The sequence below is a fragment of the Nycticebus coucang genome, chromosome 6, assembly GCF_027406575.1.
Source record: "Nycticebus coucang isolate mNycCou1 chromosome 6, mNycCou1.pri, whole genome shotgun sequence".
In the NCBI taxonomy this organism is placed as follows: Eukaryota; Metazoa; Chordata; class Mammalia; order Primates; family Lorisidae; genus Nycticebus; species Nycticebus coucang.
The window spans coordinates 38,951,635-38,968,663 of NC_069785.1; the positions used below are offsets into that span (position 1 = coordinate 38,951,635).

Below are 17,029 nucleotides of genomic sequence, written 5' to 3' on the forward strand. Positions count from 1 at the left end.
TAAGAAAGAGTCACTTACTTCTAAGAATGAAACCACCTCAGTGATTTCTTTAGTCTATGGCTTGATTTTCCTACTCTTATCTTTGTTAGCATGTGTAGAGAAATAGGGGCAGGGACAAGCATCTAGAAACCTGTATTAGCAGCCCCATGTTGCTGTCACACTGTCTAGGGCCGGTGGTAAAAAGCAAGGTGTTCAAGTTACTCCCTTTCGTTAATCAGTCAGAGATGAAAAGCACTTTTGTGATGGCATCAGAATTTTGGTAATCTACGATCCTCTCTCTTGCACTAGGGGAACTGGTTTTGGGCCCATTTTACTTTGCTTCCTAGAAAACCTATATAAAGCCCTTATGCTAAGTTATCTTTGTGAAATGGCTCAATACGATCATTATTTGCTAATTATCTGAGGTTATTGACAGTAAAAGTTTAGAAGGTGAAATAGTACATAATCATAACTGTTCTTGGAAGCCATGGAAACGGAATGAATGACCTACAGTTTACTTACAGTATATTTAAGTTGACTCCTGTATGGGACAGTGGAAGAGTCTTTCATTTTTACTGGTTATTGCTCTGGGTTAACAGGGTCACATATAATGATTGCACATCAAAAGGAGTTAATTATGTGCAATGCTTCATATAGAAGTTTTATATTTGACCTTAAAGTATGGCAATAAGATAGTGAAGCCATAAGTTTCAGTCTTTACTGCCCATTGAAATTCACCAACATGTATAATAAACAGTTCTCCCATTATCAACCCACTTTCCTGTCTCATTCTGATATCAAGGATTATTTTAGAATAATGCATTTACTTTAAAAGACATTGTACTGGCATGTGCATAATTATGAAGCATGTCTGTTAAATAGGTCCCTGCTCTAAATTCAGTGGCTTTCTTAAAGAAAAAAGTAAACTTTTATCTAGCATGTCAAAGTCGTTCATAAACTAGAAAGCCTCTAATAAAAAACATTTCCCATCCACATTATTAAAGGGTGACATTAGGAACAACAAAGTATTCCATTCAGAGCATTCTAATCATTCCAGTATTTGAGAAAGTGAACGTTTTTCAATCATCTAAGATTTTATTCTTCAGGTATTTCATCTTCTATAATAGCAGACATTATCCAAAATGTGCACAATTACTTATTAGCAAACCCAAATGCCATTAGGTTAAACAAAATCCCCTGTATAGCAAAAGGGGTTAACTAGATTTGTATTAATATAGAAGCCAGGCTTTTAATATTCTGCAAATGTTAACAAAGAAAGATGATAATGTTGAGTTAATATGGGTTAAGCATAAAATGAAAATAAATTTTTCTGATTGCGAGGTGTTGACACTTTTTTGGCTAGGGCCTCCAGCCTGTTCCTGAAAGCTGTGTAATTACAGAAGGCTTTTCCCCTCCTTTCCCCCTCCTGCTTCGAGCCTACCCACATTAGTAATGACCCCTTCACTGCTTCAAAAACCACTAATGGTCTTCAGCACGGGCAAGAAAAATGAACAGGATAAATTGGAATCCACAGTCAGTAATTTGCATCCTATGAGGCTGCTTTGGCCACTCACACTCATCCCTGGTCATCAATCCTTGCCTGTCAGGTGCTGCACCCTGCCACCATGACAAATTCTCCTCCTAACACTCTGATTCGTCCCAACAATGTAATTGTCCTCTATTCTCCTTTTGGTAATGGAGATAATGAATGACTGTACAAACAAGAAGGATTGCCCATCACTGACGCCGGTGTGGCTTCAAACTGGAAAAGGCCTAGAGTACAAATTTTAATTGACTGAAAACACTGGTGTGGGGGGGAATGGCAAAAAAACAATTTAAAAATCCTCATCATGGTGTTTTCCTGCCAATTCAAGGGAGTGGCACCTTCTGATTTTTTTTTGTCCCTCTGTGAGTTTGAAAGTCTAGGTTTATATTTGCCCAGTGGAAATGAATTTTGAAGATGCCAAAAATTAAAAATAAGGAGCTGCATCATCAGAGAGTCCAGCTCTGCACTGGTCATGTCTCCCAGGGCACCATGTCTTTATGTGGAGTTTTGCATCTTTTTGTGTATATTTAGTCTTGCTCACTGTTGTGCTGCTTTTGCCTAAGATAGTTCTGACAAAATGTGGGTTATAGGGCATGTGTACGTGAGAAAGAGAGAGAGTTTAGATGAAATAAATGTTTGGGATTTAAGAAAGTAGAAGAATGGATGGAAATGGATGGGACCGGAGAGCCAATTCTTTCAAGTTTGATTGTAAATTCTGACCGAATAACAAGAACTCTTTCCAGTGTTTTATTAGAAATTTAGTCAAAGACCACAGAATTACATAAACAGTGCATTTTATCTTGGGAATCCCTGAGCTGTACTTTTGCAATGAAAGCAGTTGCAAATCCCATCCACAATCATTAAAAAAATTGGTACCTTACCAAAATTCACCTTGCACAGATGGCTTTTTTTTAATTAATAGGGAAGACCATAATAACTTTAACTTATTTAAATAACGGCCTGTGGTTTTTGAACATTCGTGAATCCATGCCCCTTCTATACACGGGGTGGACTGTTTATCTGAAAGTGCTCTGGCAGTCAGCCACTATATTTCTAAAATTAAAAAAGGGATGGAAAACAATCAGCTTCCAGAGGAATTGGAACCATGGCAATGTGTTTTGGATTAATTTACAAATACATGTATATATTTAAGGCCAAACTGTGGAATTGGAGAATTTCTGCTACATGGTCTATCATATGCATTCTTCTGCTTTATTAGAACAGACATCATATTGAAGTAATAAACATGGGAAGCCTTCACTTCTTCTTTGATGTATATTGCTAAATGTCTGCCTGGCTCATATTTAAAATAAACTTTGGTATGTTTGCACTTGAAAACTGGAAGTAGACCACAAGCAATAATTTGTTGTCAGTTTCCATCTTCTTGGACTAAAGTTATAGTTTAGTCTGCTCACTGTTGGGGGCCAACTCACTCTGGACAGACGGCCAGAGGTGGCTCAGCTTACACATAAGAGCAGCATCGTAACATAATCAGGATGATGATGATTCCCTTCATCAAGAAAGAACCAGCATCGGCTAAAGTTTTTCACATCTCAAAATAATTCCGAAGCCACTGTGGAATAGAAGAAGTGAATTACGAAGATCCTCTGAGTCTGACTATCAGCTGACACCTGTTCAAAAAGCTAGTAAGACAACTACGGCTCATGACTTAATGTAGATAGAAAATATTTTAAAATTGTTTTTCTTCTAAGTATTCATCTGGAAGTAAGATACTACCTTTATTCAAAATACTGACTTTGGTTAGGCTGCCTTTCCCGTCCCCCACCCCCTGCTTTCAGAGATAACCTGTTTATCAGATAGGTAGAAATAGATCCACAATATCCTTAGAATATATAAGAGGGACAGTTGGCAGGTGAAATCATTGTCTTTTGTGATTAACTCCTCTCCAATGATGCCCAAACTGAAACTGATTTATCAAAAACTTTATACCATGTAGAAAGGATTTATACTGATGTTTTAAATTTTTAAGTGACATTTTGAATCACCTCATAAATTAGAAGTACACAGTGAATGAAAAGGTAGTATTTAGAAGGCTTTTAGCCTAAATGTCTATCAATTGGATCATAGTCAAATAAAATGTGAAGTTCTTGTAAAAAAAAATTGTCTTCATATGTTACTGAATGAAAAAAGCAAGTTGTAGAACAACATATATTATCCACTTTTGATAAGTAAATAAATTAAATAACACCCTTATATATGCTTGTAGTGCAAGAAAAACATCTAGAGAAATACACATTTAACAGTGGTTCATGTTGTATAGGGCACAGGATGGGAACTTTTTGATTCTTTTTTTTTTTTTTTTTTTTTTTTTTTTAATTTGGCCAGGGCTGGGTTTGAACCCGCCACCTCCGGCATGTGGGACCGGCGCCCTACCCGCTGAGCCACAGGCGCCGCCCAACTTTTTGATTCTATACTCCCATATTATCTATGTGTACATTGCTTCAAATAATATCTAAAATCTAATATAAATTTAAAAATTACAATAACTTATTATAATTATTACTCATTTATACACTTGATTTAAAAAATAAAATCATAATCACTTAACTGTTTATTCTTTTGCATTGTGGCGACTCTCACTGAATATTTTTTAAAGCAAGATATCTCCAGGACCAGTTCTGCCCCTTAAATTATTGTCCTGTTCTATGAGTCCGACTCATTTGCTGGTCTGTCAAGTTGACTAGGTAAGTGCTTTGAAGACTGAACACTGGGCAATTTGTCCAATTACTTTTGTGATGATGTAATACAACCACTGAGACAAATGGTTAAGTAACTTGTTGGGCAGGATCTCAGTTTGAACCAATACTTGGAAACTGACTTTATGATGACCATTTCCTTCTCCTTCCTCCACTCCAAGATAAATATTTTACAGAGTTAATCCAGATGACTGTGATTTTGGTGGTGCCACTCATATAAGAAACCCTCTAAGCAATATTGCTAAGGTGGACAATGAAAACACATTGGGCAGATATCATTTATTGATCTAGGACCACACTTACTGAAATGGGGTACCACTAGACATGCTGAGGACATAACCCCTGAATAAATAAGTGTTATTCCTGAAATGTTAAATTTAGGCCATGGTAATTAATTTAATACCTTTTTATTATATAAACGAGAATTCCTACACTATCAATACACATGTCTCACAAGTTTTGAAGATACAACAATGATATTTTAAATCCATCCTACCCTTGTAATGGGAAGTAATCTCCTTTCCATTAAATTCCCATAGTATTACTTGGTACTTGTAACTTTTAGCTTTTCATTGTTATGTCTTACTTACATCTTCATTAAGTATAACTTTCAGAAGGTGTAAAACCTTGGGATTTTCCTTTTACATTTCTCCCTACTAAAACAAAAAACCCAGACACAAGTTTTCACCAAAGCTGTGTCCATAGTTCTGTTACCTTCAACAAAGACCATACCAGAGGCACAGTCTTTATAATGGTAAATGAAGAGGTTACCAAAGGTATACATGGGATCTAAAACATCTAGAGAGACTATAATCATTAACGTTGAGACAGTCAATTCTGAGTCTCACTGACTGTCTCTCACACACATATACACACACTCCTTTCACGTTTTTCAAGTTGGCTGAGCTTCTAAACACTATATCAGGATCCAGTAAAAACCCTTTGCTATTCCACTGCCCACCTAACTTCTGTTACTACCTGAAGCACTTATACATGAAACAGGTTGTATTTTTCTTGATTTGTGTTGCTATATTTAAATCTCTGTATTTTCTGAATGTCTTATCCTTGTCTCTAGATCTCAAGAACAGAACCACAAAACATTAGGGTCAAAAGATTTATAGACATATCTTGGCCTGAGATCTAATTTATATAGATGAGGAAACCAAGGCTCTCAAGGCTAAGTAATATAGCTGAGGTCCTATAAACAGGTGTTGGTAGAAGCTGGGATAACCACACCTCCTGCTTGCCTGACATTTAGTGGAGTACTTTCCCATTCTAACATTAATGTTTTTTACTAACGTAACATTTCCCCTTCCTTTTGGCAATAGTTCCCTGATTTTACTTTAGGGACATGCTCAGGGGTGGTTAAGTGACCCGGGTTTAGCCAATCAACACAAGTTATCCTGCTGGCTGCTTTCAAGATGGAAGCCAAGTTAGGTTAATAGGAATCAATCATGGAACTGTCAGGGGTGTTTTCTTTTTACTGAGGTTACTCAGTCAGTGTATGCCTGGGGTTTCAGATGGGCATTGCTGCCACCAAGTGAGAAGAACCTGATTGAGAATTAAGCTCATATAGATTAAATCAGAGTGAATAGATATAGAAAATAGATACCTGACATCATTTCTACATCTGATTTCTACATCAGCTTTACCTAAAACTAGACACCCTTCACTTTCAGTCCCTTGAGTCAATAAATTAGTCCTGAATAATACATATGGCCCAACTTAGATTATCTGGATTTTTCTTGGTTTACTCCTTTTCCCTTTCCAGCTAAAAATGGTTGCCCTTTATTTAAAAAAATAAAAAAGAAAAAGAAGAAAAGGAAAAGAATGAGCAGAGGAGGAAGAAGATGAAGAAGAAAAAAGGAAATAACTCATTCTACTTGAATCTATACATAGAGTCTGGTCAAACACATCAAAAACTTGAGAATTTGGTAGTTTAAAAAAGTTCATCAGGGTGGTGCCTGTGGCTCAGAGGAGTAGGGCGCTGGCGCTATATACCGGAGGTGGCTGGTTCAAACCCAGCCCTGGTCAAAAACTGCAAAAAGAAAAAAAAAAAAAAAAAAAAGTTCATTACAGTTGTGATCTAATTGCTAAAACAATGACAACATTTTTAAGATAGATGCTTAAACATGCAATATACTAATATATGGAACTGTGAAAATTATCTAAATAGGAAAAACAAAGGATAAGGTGGAATTTTGATGATGTTTCTTAAAATGACCACAGAGAATAAATTTCAACATGTTTCACAAGTATAGTTGGAACTCTTAAGGGAAATGAATATAAATCTGCTAATCAAACTACCTGAGAAACACCGTTAGACCAAAAACTCTTCCATCAACCAATGGCTGTGCTAATGCAAAATGACACAACACTTTTGCAATCATCTGGCTAATTTAGGGTTATTTGATTTCAGGACAATTCCCTTATCTAGCTGCTGAAGAAGAGTATATTTCAAATGGTATATGATCACAATACTCCCTTCCATTTCCACGATTCTAGCACGTCCAACCCTACTAATCAATCACAGTCAGTCCAAACAGTGGAAAACTCTCCCAAACCAGAAGTAGTTCCTCCTTCCCTACACTTAGACAGTACTTTCTCTCCTCCTGCCTTGCACATTTTATTTCATCCCATATTGTCTTTACGTATATATGTGCACTGGTGCTATAGCCCTCCGTGGACTGCAAATTATTTGAGGGCAGAGTTCAAGAATTACTTAACCTTGAACTTTCCAGAGCACATAGCAAGCACAGTATTTCCTACAGAAATACCTGCCCAACACATACTTGTTACTGAATGCGTGAGTTGTGAAATTGGTACTATTTCCTGAGAGAAAGGGCTGTCCAGGCAAAGTATTCATGCATAAATACCCAGATAGATATGGAAAGATCCAGACAATCATTTAACCGTTTTATGGACGCAATATTTGGATATTTGAAAACATCTACTGAATTTTTTACTTTTCATCCAGATGTTTGGTGTCATGGAAACAGACTTCAGATTCAAATTAGTAGTGTCTTTTTTCCAATACCAGATATATATTTGGGAGGAAGAATATGTGTCTATTTCAGGAAGATTCATTTCCATTTGAGTTTGTGTGGAAGTAAATAGATTGAATTATAATAATAATATCCTTTAAAACTCAGAAAAGGTTGGAGAGATTTTCATAATAGCCAGATACTAAGAGATTAACACATTTGGTTGATCCTTAGAGCCACAGTGGGAAGGCCTCATTAAAAAGAGCAAAGAGAAAAGTATAGTCTTTTCTGCAGATAAGATAACGGAACACTGAATGTGTCTGATGGATTATTATACAAAGATTTCAAGAATAGTTATTAAATGTATTATTAAGATATAGATAAAATAGAAAAATGGAGAAGGAATTGCTTTTTTAAAAAGCTACCTAAGGTAATTACTGAAAGGGAAAAAATGTGTCTTAGGATAAGGAGAAACATTATATATACATATCCTAACAGCACAGAGAGAGTTTAGACAAATAGGAATGATGGAATTAAGTGATGGTCAGATACAAACAACACTCATTTCACCTCTAAACTTCCAAAAAGGCATAAAAACACATTAGAACATATTAGACAACATTTTCAGGTCAGATTCAGAAGTTCAAGCACAATGAATATAATTATTTTCCTATTGACTGAGACTTTAACACTGAGCAGTCTTTATTTTGAAAATAATGGAAATACGTTCTTAGGCTAGAGAAAGATAATTTTTATTTAACATTTCTTAGGATGCTTCCATGAGCTGCTTGGCCATGCATATCACGCTGCCCACATGGCTAATGGGTAATCCTACTAAATGAACCAAAAGCCACATATAAGGCCTTGACTCATTTAACAATCATTCCACATTTCCACACTATGACCAAATTAATATTTTACGGGGCCACTCCATTCTACAGCCAGACCACTTTTCCAAAAAATTGAATTTTGTGCTTATTTATTTTATGGGTCATTTGTTAAAATGGATTTCAAAACAGGTTTAGGCTAGTTAGATTTTTCAGTGAACTGCAAAGGAAAAACTCACAGAGTCTGAGCTTTAGAGCTAGAAAGGGCCTTAGAGATCATCTAACTCAAACTTCTTATTTTATGCCTAAGGAAACTGAGGCAAAAAGGCTTGACCAGGCCTAATTGACCTCCTCCTCTCCTAAGATGTCCTTGATTTCCCCAGTGAGAAGAAATTTCACACCTGTAATCTCCAAGAACACTTCTTAGAAAATATCTTATTTCCACCTCGGAATTACAAATACCAATATCCAGATTTTATCCTGGAAGTGACTTAAACACCCATATTCTATGTATTCCTGCGCCACCCTGCCTCCTTCCCACCTGCCAGGGTGTCCTATGGATACTCTCTTACTTGTCTGTCTCCCGTATTTGACTATCTACTCCTTGAGAGCAGAGACTGGCTGTCCACATCTTACTTCCAGAATCGAGTTCCCTGCCTGACATGTAAGAGGTACCCAGTAAATGTGTGTATAAGTAATCACATCTGAAAATGTAAACAAGTGATTTATTTGCATCTTAAAAATACTATACTTTTTTTTTTTTTTTTTTTTTCAGTTTTTAGCTGGGGGTGGGTTTGAACCCGCCACCTCTGGCATATGGGGCCGGTGCCCTACTCTGTTGAGCCACAGGCACCACCCAAATACTATGCTATTTTAAAATTAGAGAAAGGGAAGTTAGTTGAGGTGACAGCTAGAGAGTACATAAAAAGGGAGATTCAAGGAAGAAGACAAAGAGGCAGAAGATACCAACTTCTTATCCATGTCAAACCTGAAATCATGAAAATCAGCTTTTACTTAAAAGAAGCGTGACACCTTGGTAGAGGACTGAAAAGAAATTGGCAGATCCAGATGGTGACACTGAGAAGCTGTGGAAAAGACATGCCTGGGATGTTTCATTAACATTTAATTTCTTCTTGTTATATATATATAAAAAAAATTTCTTCTTGTTAAATAGGCTAAGGGGTTGCTTTAAAACAAGGATCTGAAGTATGTGGTAGAGTTATATAATGTCTAGACAATTGAGACTTGTATCTAATCTTATGACAACAATCCTTTCTAACAGGTCCAGACATGGTGCCATATGAGACTCAGTTAGAAGTAAATGAGGATTAGTGATTAGTCCATTAAAACATGAAAAAAAGTCTGGGTAAAAAAAAAAATGCAGTATATATTAAGAAATTATTAAGCAACATCAAAAACTATCATAAATAATTCCAGCATGTTTTGTCTAATTTTATTTGCATGGACTATGCAATAAATAATTTTGTCTGATTTATCACAAGAATCCACTGACAGTCATTTGACAAGAGAAAACTAGCATAGATTTAAAGAGGAAGGGGTTGTTTAAAGAAGCTGAGGGTTATCTTTTTTCAGAAAGGTTATTATCTCTAGAGTAAGCAAGGGAAACGCTGTGGATATTATCTTCTTTGCTCATCTCAGAGTACAGGATAAGAGAATGGGGTTAATGATAAGCTAAAAAGTCATAAAAACAAGAAGGAAGGAGCTGTAAACTAATGCCTTCTTGTGATGGACAGCAGTGTTTAAAAAGAGAACCTTAATAGTGACTGAGCATTTCTTGGTACCATATCATAGGGAAGGTTTTAATCAGGGGGAGCTATAATGAAACACAATCCCTTAAGAAGAATTAATTCTTTCATTCTGAAATTCACCAACACAAAACTCTAAGGTGTAAAACACCAGAATTAAAAACTTGGATCGGAGCCGGGTGCGGTGGGTCACACCTGTAATCCCAGCACGTAGGGAGGCCAAGGCGGGTGGATTGCCTGAGCTTATGGGATGGAGAACAGCCTGAGCTAGTGTGAGACCTCATCTCTAAAAATAGCTGGGCATTGTGGCGGGTGACTGTAGTTTCAGCTACTTGGGAGGCTGAGGGAAGAGGATCACTTGAGCCCAAGAGTTTGAAGTTGCTGTGAGCTGTGACATCATGGCACAAAGCAAGACTCTGTCTCAAAAATAAATAAATAAATTAATTAATTAATTAAAAAGTAAAAAAAAACTTGGTTTACAGGTTCAGAACACCTTTCTTTTTCTGACATATATAGAGCTTCTTTCTGCATATAAATGAGCATCAGATATCATTATCCACATAGATGAACACTCTTTTTAAAAAGCAGGCTCAAAATATTTAGCTTTTCTCTTGTTCATAGTCTAAAAAAGGTTTTGGACTTTATCTGACTTTTTTAAATATGTGAGAAATAATCATTACCACTCTGTCCACAAAATATGACTAAATAAAGCAAGCTTATAAGTATTTACCTTAGCCCTGTACTGGTAAATTAAGCAATCAACTATAATAACCATTCATAATAAGAAAAGTCTTAACCAGGCCATAAAAAAAAAAGGTCAGTTAGCAGTATTTATTTTGGAATTCTCCACGGTTATCTTATCAATTTGTTTTTCCTTCCCTTTTTTTTAGAGCAGGCTGTGTAGTGAAAGTTAAACTAAATCAAGATGGAGACAGAAGAAGGTACGGCCACAACACTTATCTTTCTCTGTGTGTATATATATACAGGCCTGGGTACTATTTTACTCAATTTCTAGAACACATAGATACTTTAAAGTATTTTTGAGCATATGAAAAAAAATCACTTTGTGAGTTTCCAGTTTGTATTGGAAACCATTTGATTGTACCAAATCAACTGATTGGTATTTATCTTTGCACACATACAGACCCTGTTACTGTTTTGCCTAAGCTCTAGAATGCATGTATACTTTAAACCAGCAGTTCTCAACCTGTGGGTTGCGACCCCTTTGTAACAATGAAAATACATCCTGCATATCAGATATTTACATTATGATTCATAACAGTAGCAAAATTACAGTTACAAAGTGGCAATGAAAATAATTCTATGGTTGGGGGTCACCACAACATGAGGAACTGTATTAAAGGGTTGCGGCATTAGGAGGCATTTGGAAGGTTGAGAACCATAGCTTAAAGTATTTCAGAGCAGATGAAAAAAAAAAAAATCACTTCATGAGTTTCCAGTTTGTACGTCAACCAAATCAACTCATTAGTAAATAGAGTACCTTCAAAATCTCTTTTCATCATTCACACCTGCGAATATATTTCTTCTGGTAATTAAACATATGAGCTCCTAAACTACTTCATGTCATAATCAAACAAAATGAATATATGTATATATCTTCGGAACTCTGGATATTGAATAACTAAAGATTCACTTATTCAAGATAAAAGTGATTAAATATTGAAACGTCAAAACATTTTACCACTGTAATTGAGTGTTATGCTGAGTAAATCTAAATAAATTAGAAATTTATGGACTAAAAGAAAATACAGACACAAAAATTTAATGTAGTATTGGCAAAAAATTAGGCTATATGATAATGCATGTTTATTGCTTTTAAATATTAAGATGCAGCTATTTCCTTCCTGATTTGGACAACAAATCAGTATAGATTCAGAAGGGCTCTTAGCTTGTGTAGCCAAGTTGACCTCAGCAGAAAAGAGTCTTCTAATTACCTCTCTACTATATTTGTGTCTGCTCATCGACTTGGACATAAGAAATAGGAATAATGAGGGATCTTTTAAACATGAATATATAACGTTATGACATATTTTTCAATTTAATCTTTAATCTTTCAATTTCAATCTTAAGTAGTAAGATTCTATATATAGCAAAGCTACCTCTTATTCATCCTAATTTGTATAGTAGAAATGAGTAGTATACCTCTATATTCTTATAAAAATAATTCTATTTTTACATGAAGATATTTCTTACAAAGATTTAAAAGGCTCTGAAGATAGTTGTCTCCATAAAAATCAAACTTTCAAAGGACAAAATTTAATGTAACTAAATTCAAATGGTATGAACCAGTATAGCCAACATCTGCTTTGATTAATTGAACATCCCTTTTGATCACTGATGTCTGTTTTTTTTTTTTTTTTTAGAGACAGTCTCACTTTGTCACCCTTGGTAGAGTGCCATGACATCACAGCTCACAGCAACCTCCAGCTCTTGGGCTTAGGCGATTCATTTGCCTCAGCCTCCGGAGTAGCTGGGAACACAGTGCCGGCCACAACACCCAGCTATTTTTTATTGCAGCTTGGCCGGGGCTGGGTTTGAACCCACCACTCTCAGTATATGGGGCCACCACCCAATGCCTGTTAAATAAATGGTTTTTCTGCATAATGGATAAAGCCCTCTAGTGTTTCTGATACCTGGTATATTGTCTTTGGCAGAGGAGCCTTAATGTGAACTGTATTTAATATTAACACAAAGAGCCTTAATAGCTCAGAGCAAGGTGAGTTGAACAATTGACCATAAGAGAATGATAATGTTTTCATTTGAAATAAGGTACAGTTGTTCCTTAGTATCTGTGGGGGATTAGTTCCGGGATCCCCTCAGATACCAGAATCAAAGGATGCTCAAGTTCCTGATACAATGAGGAACATGGTGCAGTATTTGCATATGGCCTATGCTCATCCTCCTGTATACTTCAAATTATGTCTAGATAACTCATACAGGGTAAGACAATGGAAATGCCATGCAAATACTCATAATACTGCATTGTTTTATTTATATTGTCTTTTTAGTTGTATAGTTATTTTTCAATGTTTTTCTTTTCTTTTTTTTTGAGACAAAGTCTCATTCAGTCACCTTGGTGTTGAGTGCTGTGGTATCATAGCTAACAGCAACTTCAACTCTTGGGCTGAAGTGATTCTCTTCGTCAGCCTCCCTAGTAGCTGGGACTACAGGCACCCACCACAATGCCTGGCTATTTTTCGACATGAGATCTCGCTCTGGCTCAGGCTGGAGCAACCTCAAACTCTTGAGCTCAAGCCATCCTCTTGCCTCAGCCTCCCTAGTAGCTGGGACTGCAGGCACCCACCACAACGCCCAGCTATTTTTTTTAGAGACAGGGTCTCACTCTTGCTCAGGCTCATCTGCAGCTCCTGAGCTCAAGTGATCCACTCTCATCCCCCTCCCAGAGTGCTAGGATTATATGCATGAGGCACACCAGGCTACTTTTGAATATTTTCGATCTGTAGTTTGTTGAATCCCCAGATGGGGAACCCGCTGATACAGAGAGCTGACTATAGTTTGAAGTAAAGTTTGAAGGTATTTTAGCTACTTAAGTGTTACTGACTGAATCACATACATCATTAAAATACTTAAATAATTTAAATACTCCTGTTTGAGTAATTGGAAATATACCCTCATAGAACATAAGCTGAGTGGGTTAGTTCTCTTAGTTAGCAAAACACTTCAGGAATGCCACATGGCAAGAAATAAGCCAGAAACGGCCTTTAGACGTGAACAGAAGGAAGACTCTTAACAGAAAACCATTTACGTAAATCCAAGATACTGTTTGTATGTGTAAACCATGGCAGTATTGATTAAGCTTTATTGAAATGAGGACATTTTCTTATAGGAGATAAGAGAAAGCAGTTTTGAGTGAGAGGTAAACAGGAGGAACAAAAAATCACCTCAAAGAGGCCCAAAGTGTGGATCAAAGTCACCATCCAGCTCATGCTCTGACTCCCCATATATGATTGTGGCTTGGATTTAATCTAGATATTGAGGAAACTCTATTGACAAACTTCCCTTCTTTGGATAGACTCAGCTGGCAATCAGTGCCACCTATTTAGTATCAGGTGTGACCTGGAGGAACCTAAACGAAGGACTTTTCAGTTCAAGTATTGGAACATTTAAGATTTTCATACAGTGTACAGCACAAACAGGAAATTAAGGAAGAAATGTATAAACCACTATTTTATAAAGTTCTTCACCTTGTTTTCAACCAACCAGCCAATTTTGAAACAGCCTGGGAATACAGCATTACAAGGAATGAATAAGCCTATGTGCATTTTATCATCGTACTATTTGTGTGATTCTACAAACACTGATGGACAGGTGCACAGCCTGGGCTAGATATGTAATAAGCCGGGTGACCAGGGAACGGAGAAACACGGGTTGGAACTGGCAATATGGCATTTGACAAGCTAGACTCTCTTTTCACTTCCTTAAGTTCCTGAACACATTTTCTCTTTTCATTTTAAGTGAATGGAATGCTAAAGATGTTACAGAACTTAGACCCACACTCTCTGGAGACATTACTTTCTTTAACTACTTGGACATTTGGTAAACAATTTATAGTAAGCCAAAAAACCTGTCAGCAAGTGAACTTCAACTTGGACTGTGCTTTACATAAGTAAATGCAAATTGAAATATTATAAGTTGAATTGCGAACGGAGCATGCTATTTGCTAAAGTGAGTCCTCTTAGAAGATAAATGCAAGCTTGTAAAGCAATTAATACCCCCAGTGGATTAATCCTCTTCTAAGTTCTTCGTGAACAAATCTAGATGTTTATAAGAAATGCCAAATAAAACATGCTGGTGTATTTATTAATAAGCACTTGGATTTTCACTTTTGCATTTTCTTTGCTGCTGTATGCCTAGCTTCTAGAAAAAAAAAAAAAAAAGCTGGGAGAGCAGTATAGTGTAATAAATATTTGGTAAGGGAATGAGTACTTTTCAGTGTTTGACCTGAGGCCGAAGCATGGAACGTCTCATTTTCAGTGCACACTGGAAGCTGAGGAAATGTAAGTCTCAGTCATTCGCCTTCTCACAACTGTGGTGAGAACCACCTGGGTTGGAGGAGGCTCATGGTAAGGGGAAGGGAGATTTGTGCATGTTATGAATGTAAAAGTAAGCATGCTTCCCATCAATTTATTTACGCTATTAGAAATCTGAATGGATTTTTTCCATAAGGAATTATATATTTCTATGAGCTCATATTGACTCAGAAAGTGGGGGAAAAACCTGCAGAAAGCCCCACAGAACTTATCACAATAGTCTCGGCAGAAGTAGATGACTGTCACTCCAAGGAAGTAACACTTTCCATAATTTAATACCCTCGTGGATAAACATGTGAATTTAAAGCGTAGATACATTTTGGAAACACTCAAACAACTCAGGAAACACATGTGCTATGGTGTCATCAGGTCATACTTCAGGTGGAGCTCTGGGAAATTTTTTGGAAAGTACTGGTAGAAATAGGTTGGAAGGAAAGCGACAGAGCACATAAATCCATTAGCAATTGCATTTATAGTTCTTTCCATCTGTCATTTTCAAAGCATTTTTCTAATATTAGCTGCTGAAGTTCTAAGTGCACACAGCTCCCATCCATTGTCTCCTTTCACTAGATAAAGGTAAAGAGCTGAAAGCAGGAAGCTTTGTGAGTTAGCACTGGTGTGCGATCCAGGCACCATGAAATGCAAAGACTTCAGCTTGGGGTTTGCATTTCCTTCCCCATGCTGAAAATCTATGAAGCTAACTGTTTCCTAGGAATAATTTTTTGTCTTTTAACAAAATCTTCATTATTCTTCATGCCAATTAGAAAGAGAGACTAGGGTATGAAAACATTGCTGATGTTGCCTATTTTAACGTAATCCATTACACTGAAGATTTGATTATCCTAACTCAAGGCAAGCAAAGCTAACTTACAGAACATAATATGCAATGTTGGCAAGATTTGATTAATTATATAGGTCTACAGTTGCCATCAAAACGATGCAAGACAATGGATTTCTAAGGTATTTGTTTTAGTTTTACTTAAGATTTAGTAGTTTACACTCATACCTCTCTCTCCCTCCTGAATGTAAGTAACTTATAATGCCTGGCCAAGACAAGTAGCTTAAAGCATTTAACAAAATTCCCTGAAGAAATTAATAGCTGTAATTTTACAATGAATACGGGAGTCCTAAATAGTTCCATGATTAGGTCAGTTAATTTAAACTTTAAAATACATACATGCTTTCCAATAGAAGACAAACTCCTTGAAGGAACTCGAGAGGAAAAATTAGAAGAATTTCATTGTGTGGACTTTGTTCCTGACCCAGGCTATACTTATGCAAGAGAGTTGGGGATCTGGAAACTTCTGTGGCTAATGTCTGCAACACGCTGTGATAATGACCAGGAGACTAACTAGTCATTCAAGTGAGAAAAAGGTTTGGCAAGTCCAAGAAAAAAGGAACTCATAGTCCTTTATTCGGGGAAATTAAAAACAAAACAAAAAAACCTTGTAAAGAAATTTAGGCCATATCTCATATCTCATGAGGGAAAGAAGAAACTAAAAAAACCCCAAACCCTAAGAGATAAAGTGAGCTTGTGCACATTACAATAATATATGCTGAAATCTCTGGAGAAACTCTATTATATCACAATTAATGCACTAACTGCAATCGAGCCAGGCTAATTTCAATAGATTCCAAGTTTTGAGCAGTTCCTAGGCTATCCAAGTGGGAATTTGGCCAGGACTCTGGGGTTAATAATTCATTTTGAGGAGGGCTAATTCTTTGGGAAGCAGCCCACTCTGCAGGAGGAACCATTTGGCCCATGTGAGCAAATTCGCTTTTCAGGATCACCATCTATTAGCTCCACAAGACACTTTTTTTAGGGAGACAGTGAGGGGAAGTCAGTCCACTTTCTCATACTTATAGAAATATTGTTTTCAATAAACATGCCATGTATACATAATATTAATGTCCGAGAAATAGTTCAAGCATACACATCTAACGTCTGGATTCTGAAGGAATAATTCTTATACCAACTTTCAATTACCACCATCTTAGTATAGCATCATCAGAAGAGCACTGTGGCTAAAAGTAGGGGCTCTGGAATCAGACAAGTAGTGGCTTTTATCCTTGGCTTTGCAGATTACTACTCATGAAACCTTGAAGAGGTGACTGAAATCACCATAGGACTTGGGTCT

General features: G+C 36.6%; 1 protein-coding gene across 12 annotated transcripts in view; it reads right to left on the reverse strand.

Annotated features, from left to right (window-relative positions):
• The window catches only part of MEIS2 (Meis homeobox 2), a 217,139-nt gene that overhangs the window by 61,328 nt on the left and 138,782 nt on the right, over window positions 1–17,029 (reverse strand). The gene's annotated exons all lie outside the window — the stretch shown is intronic.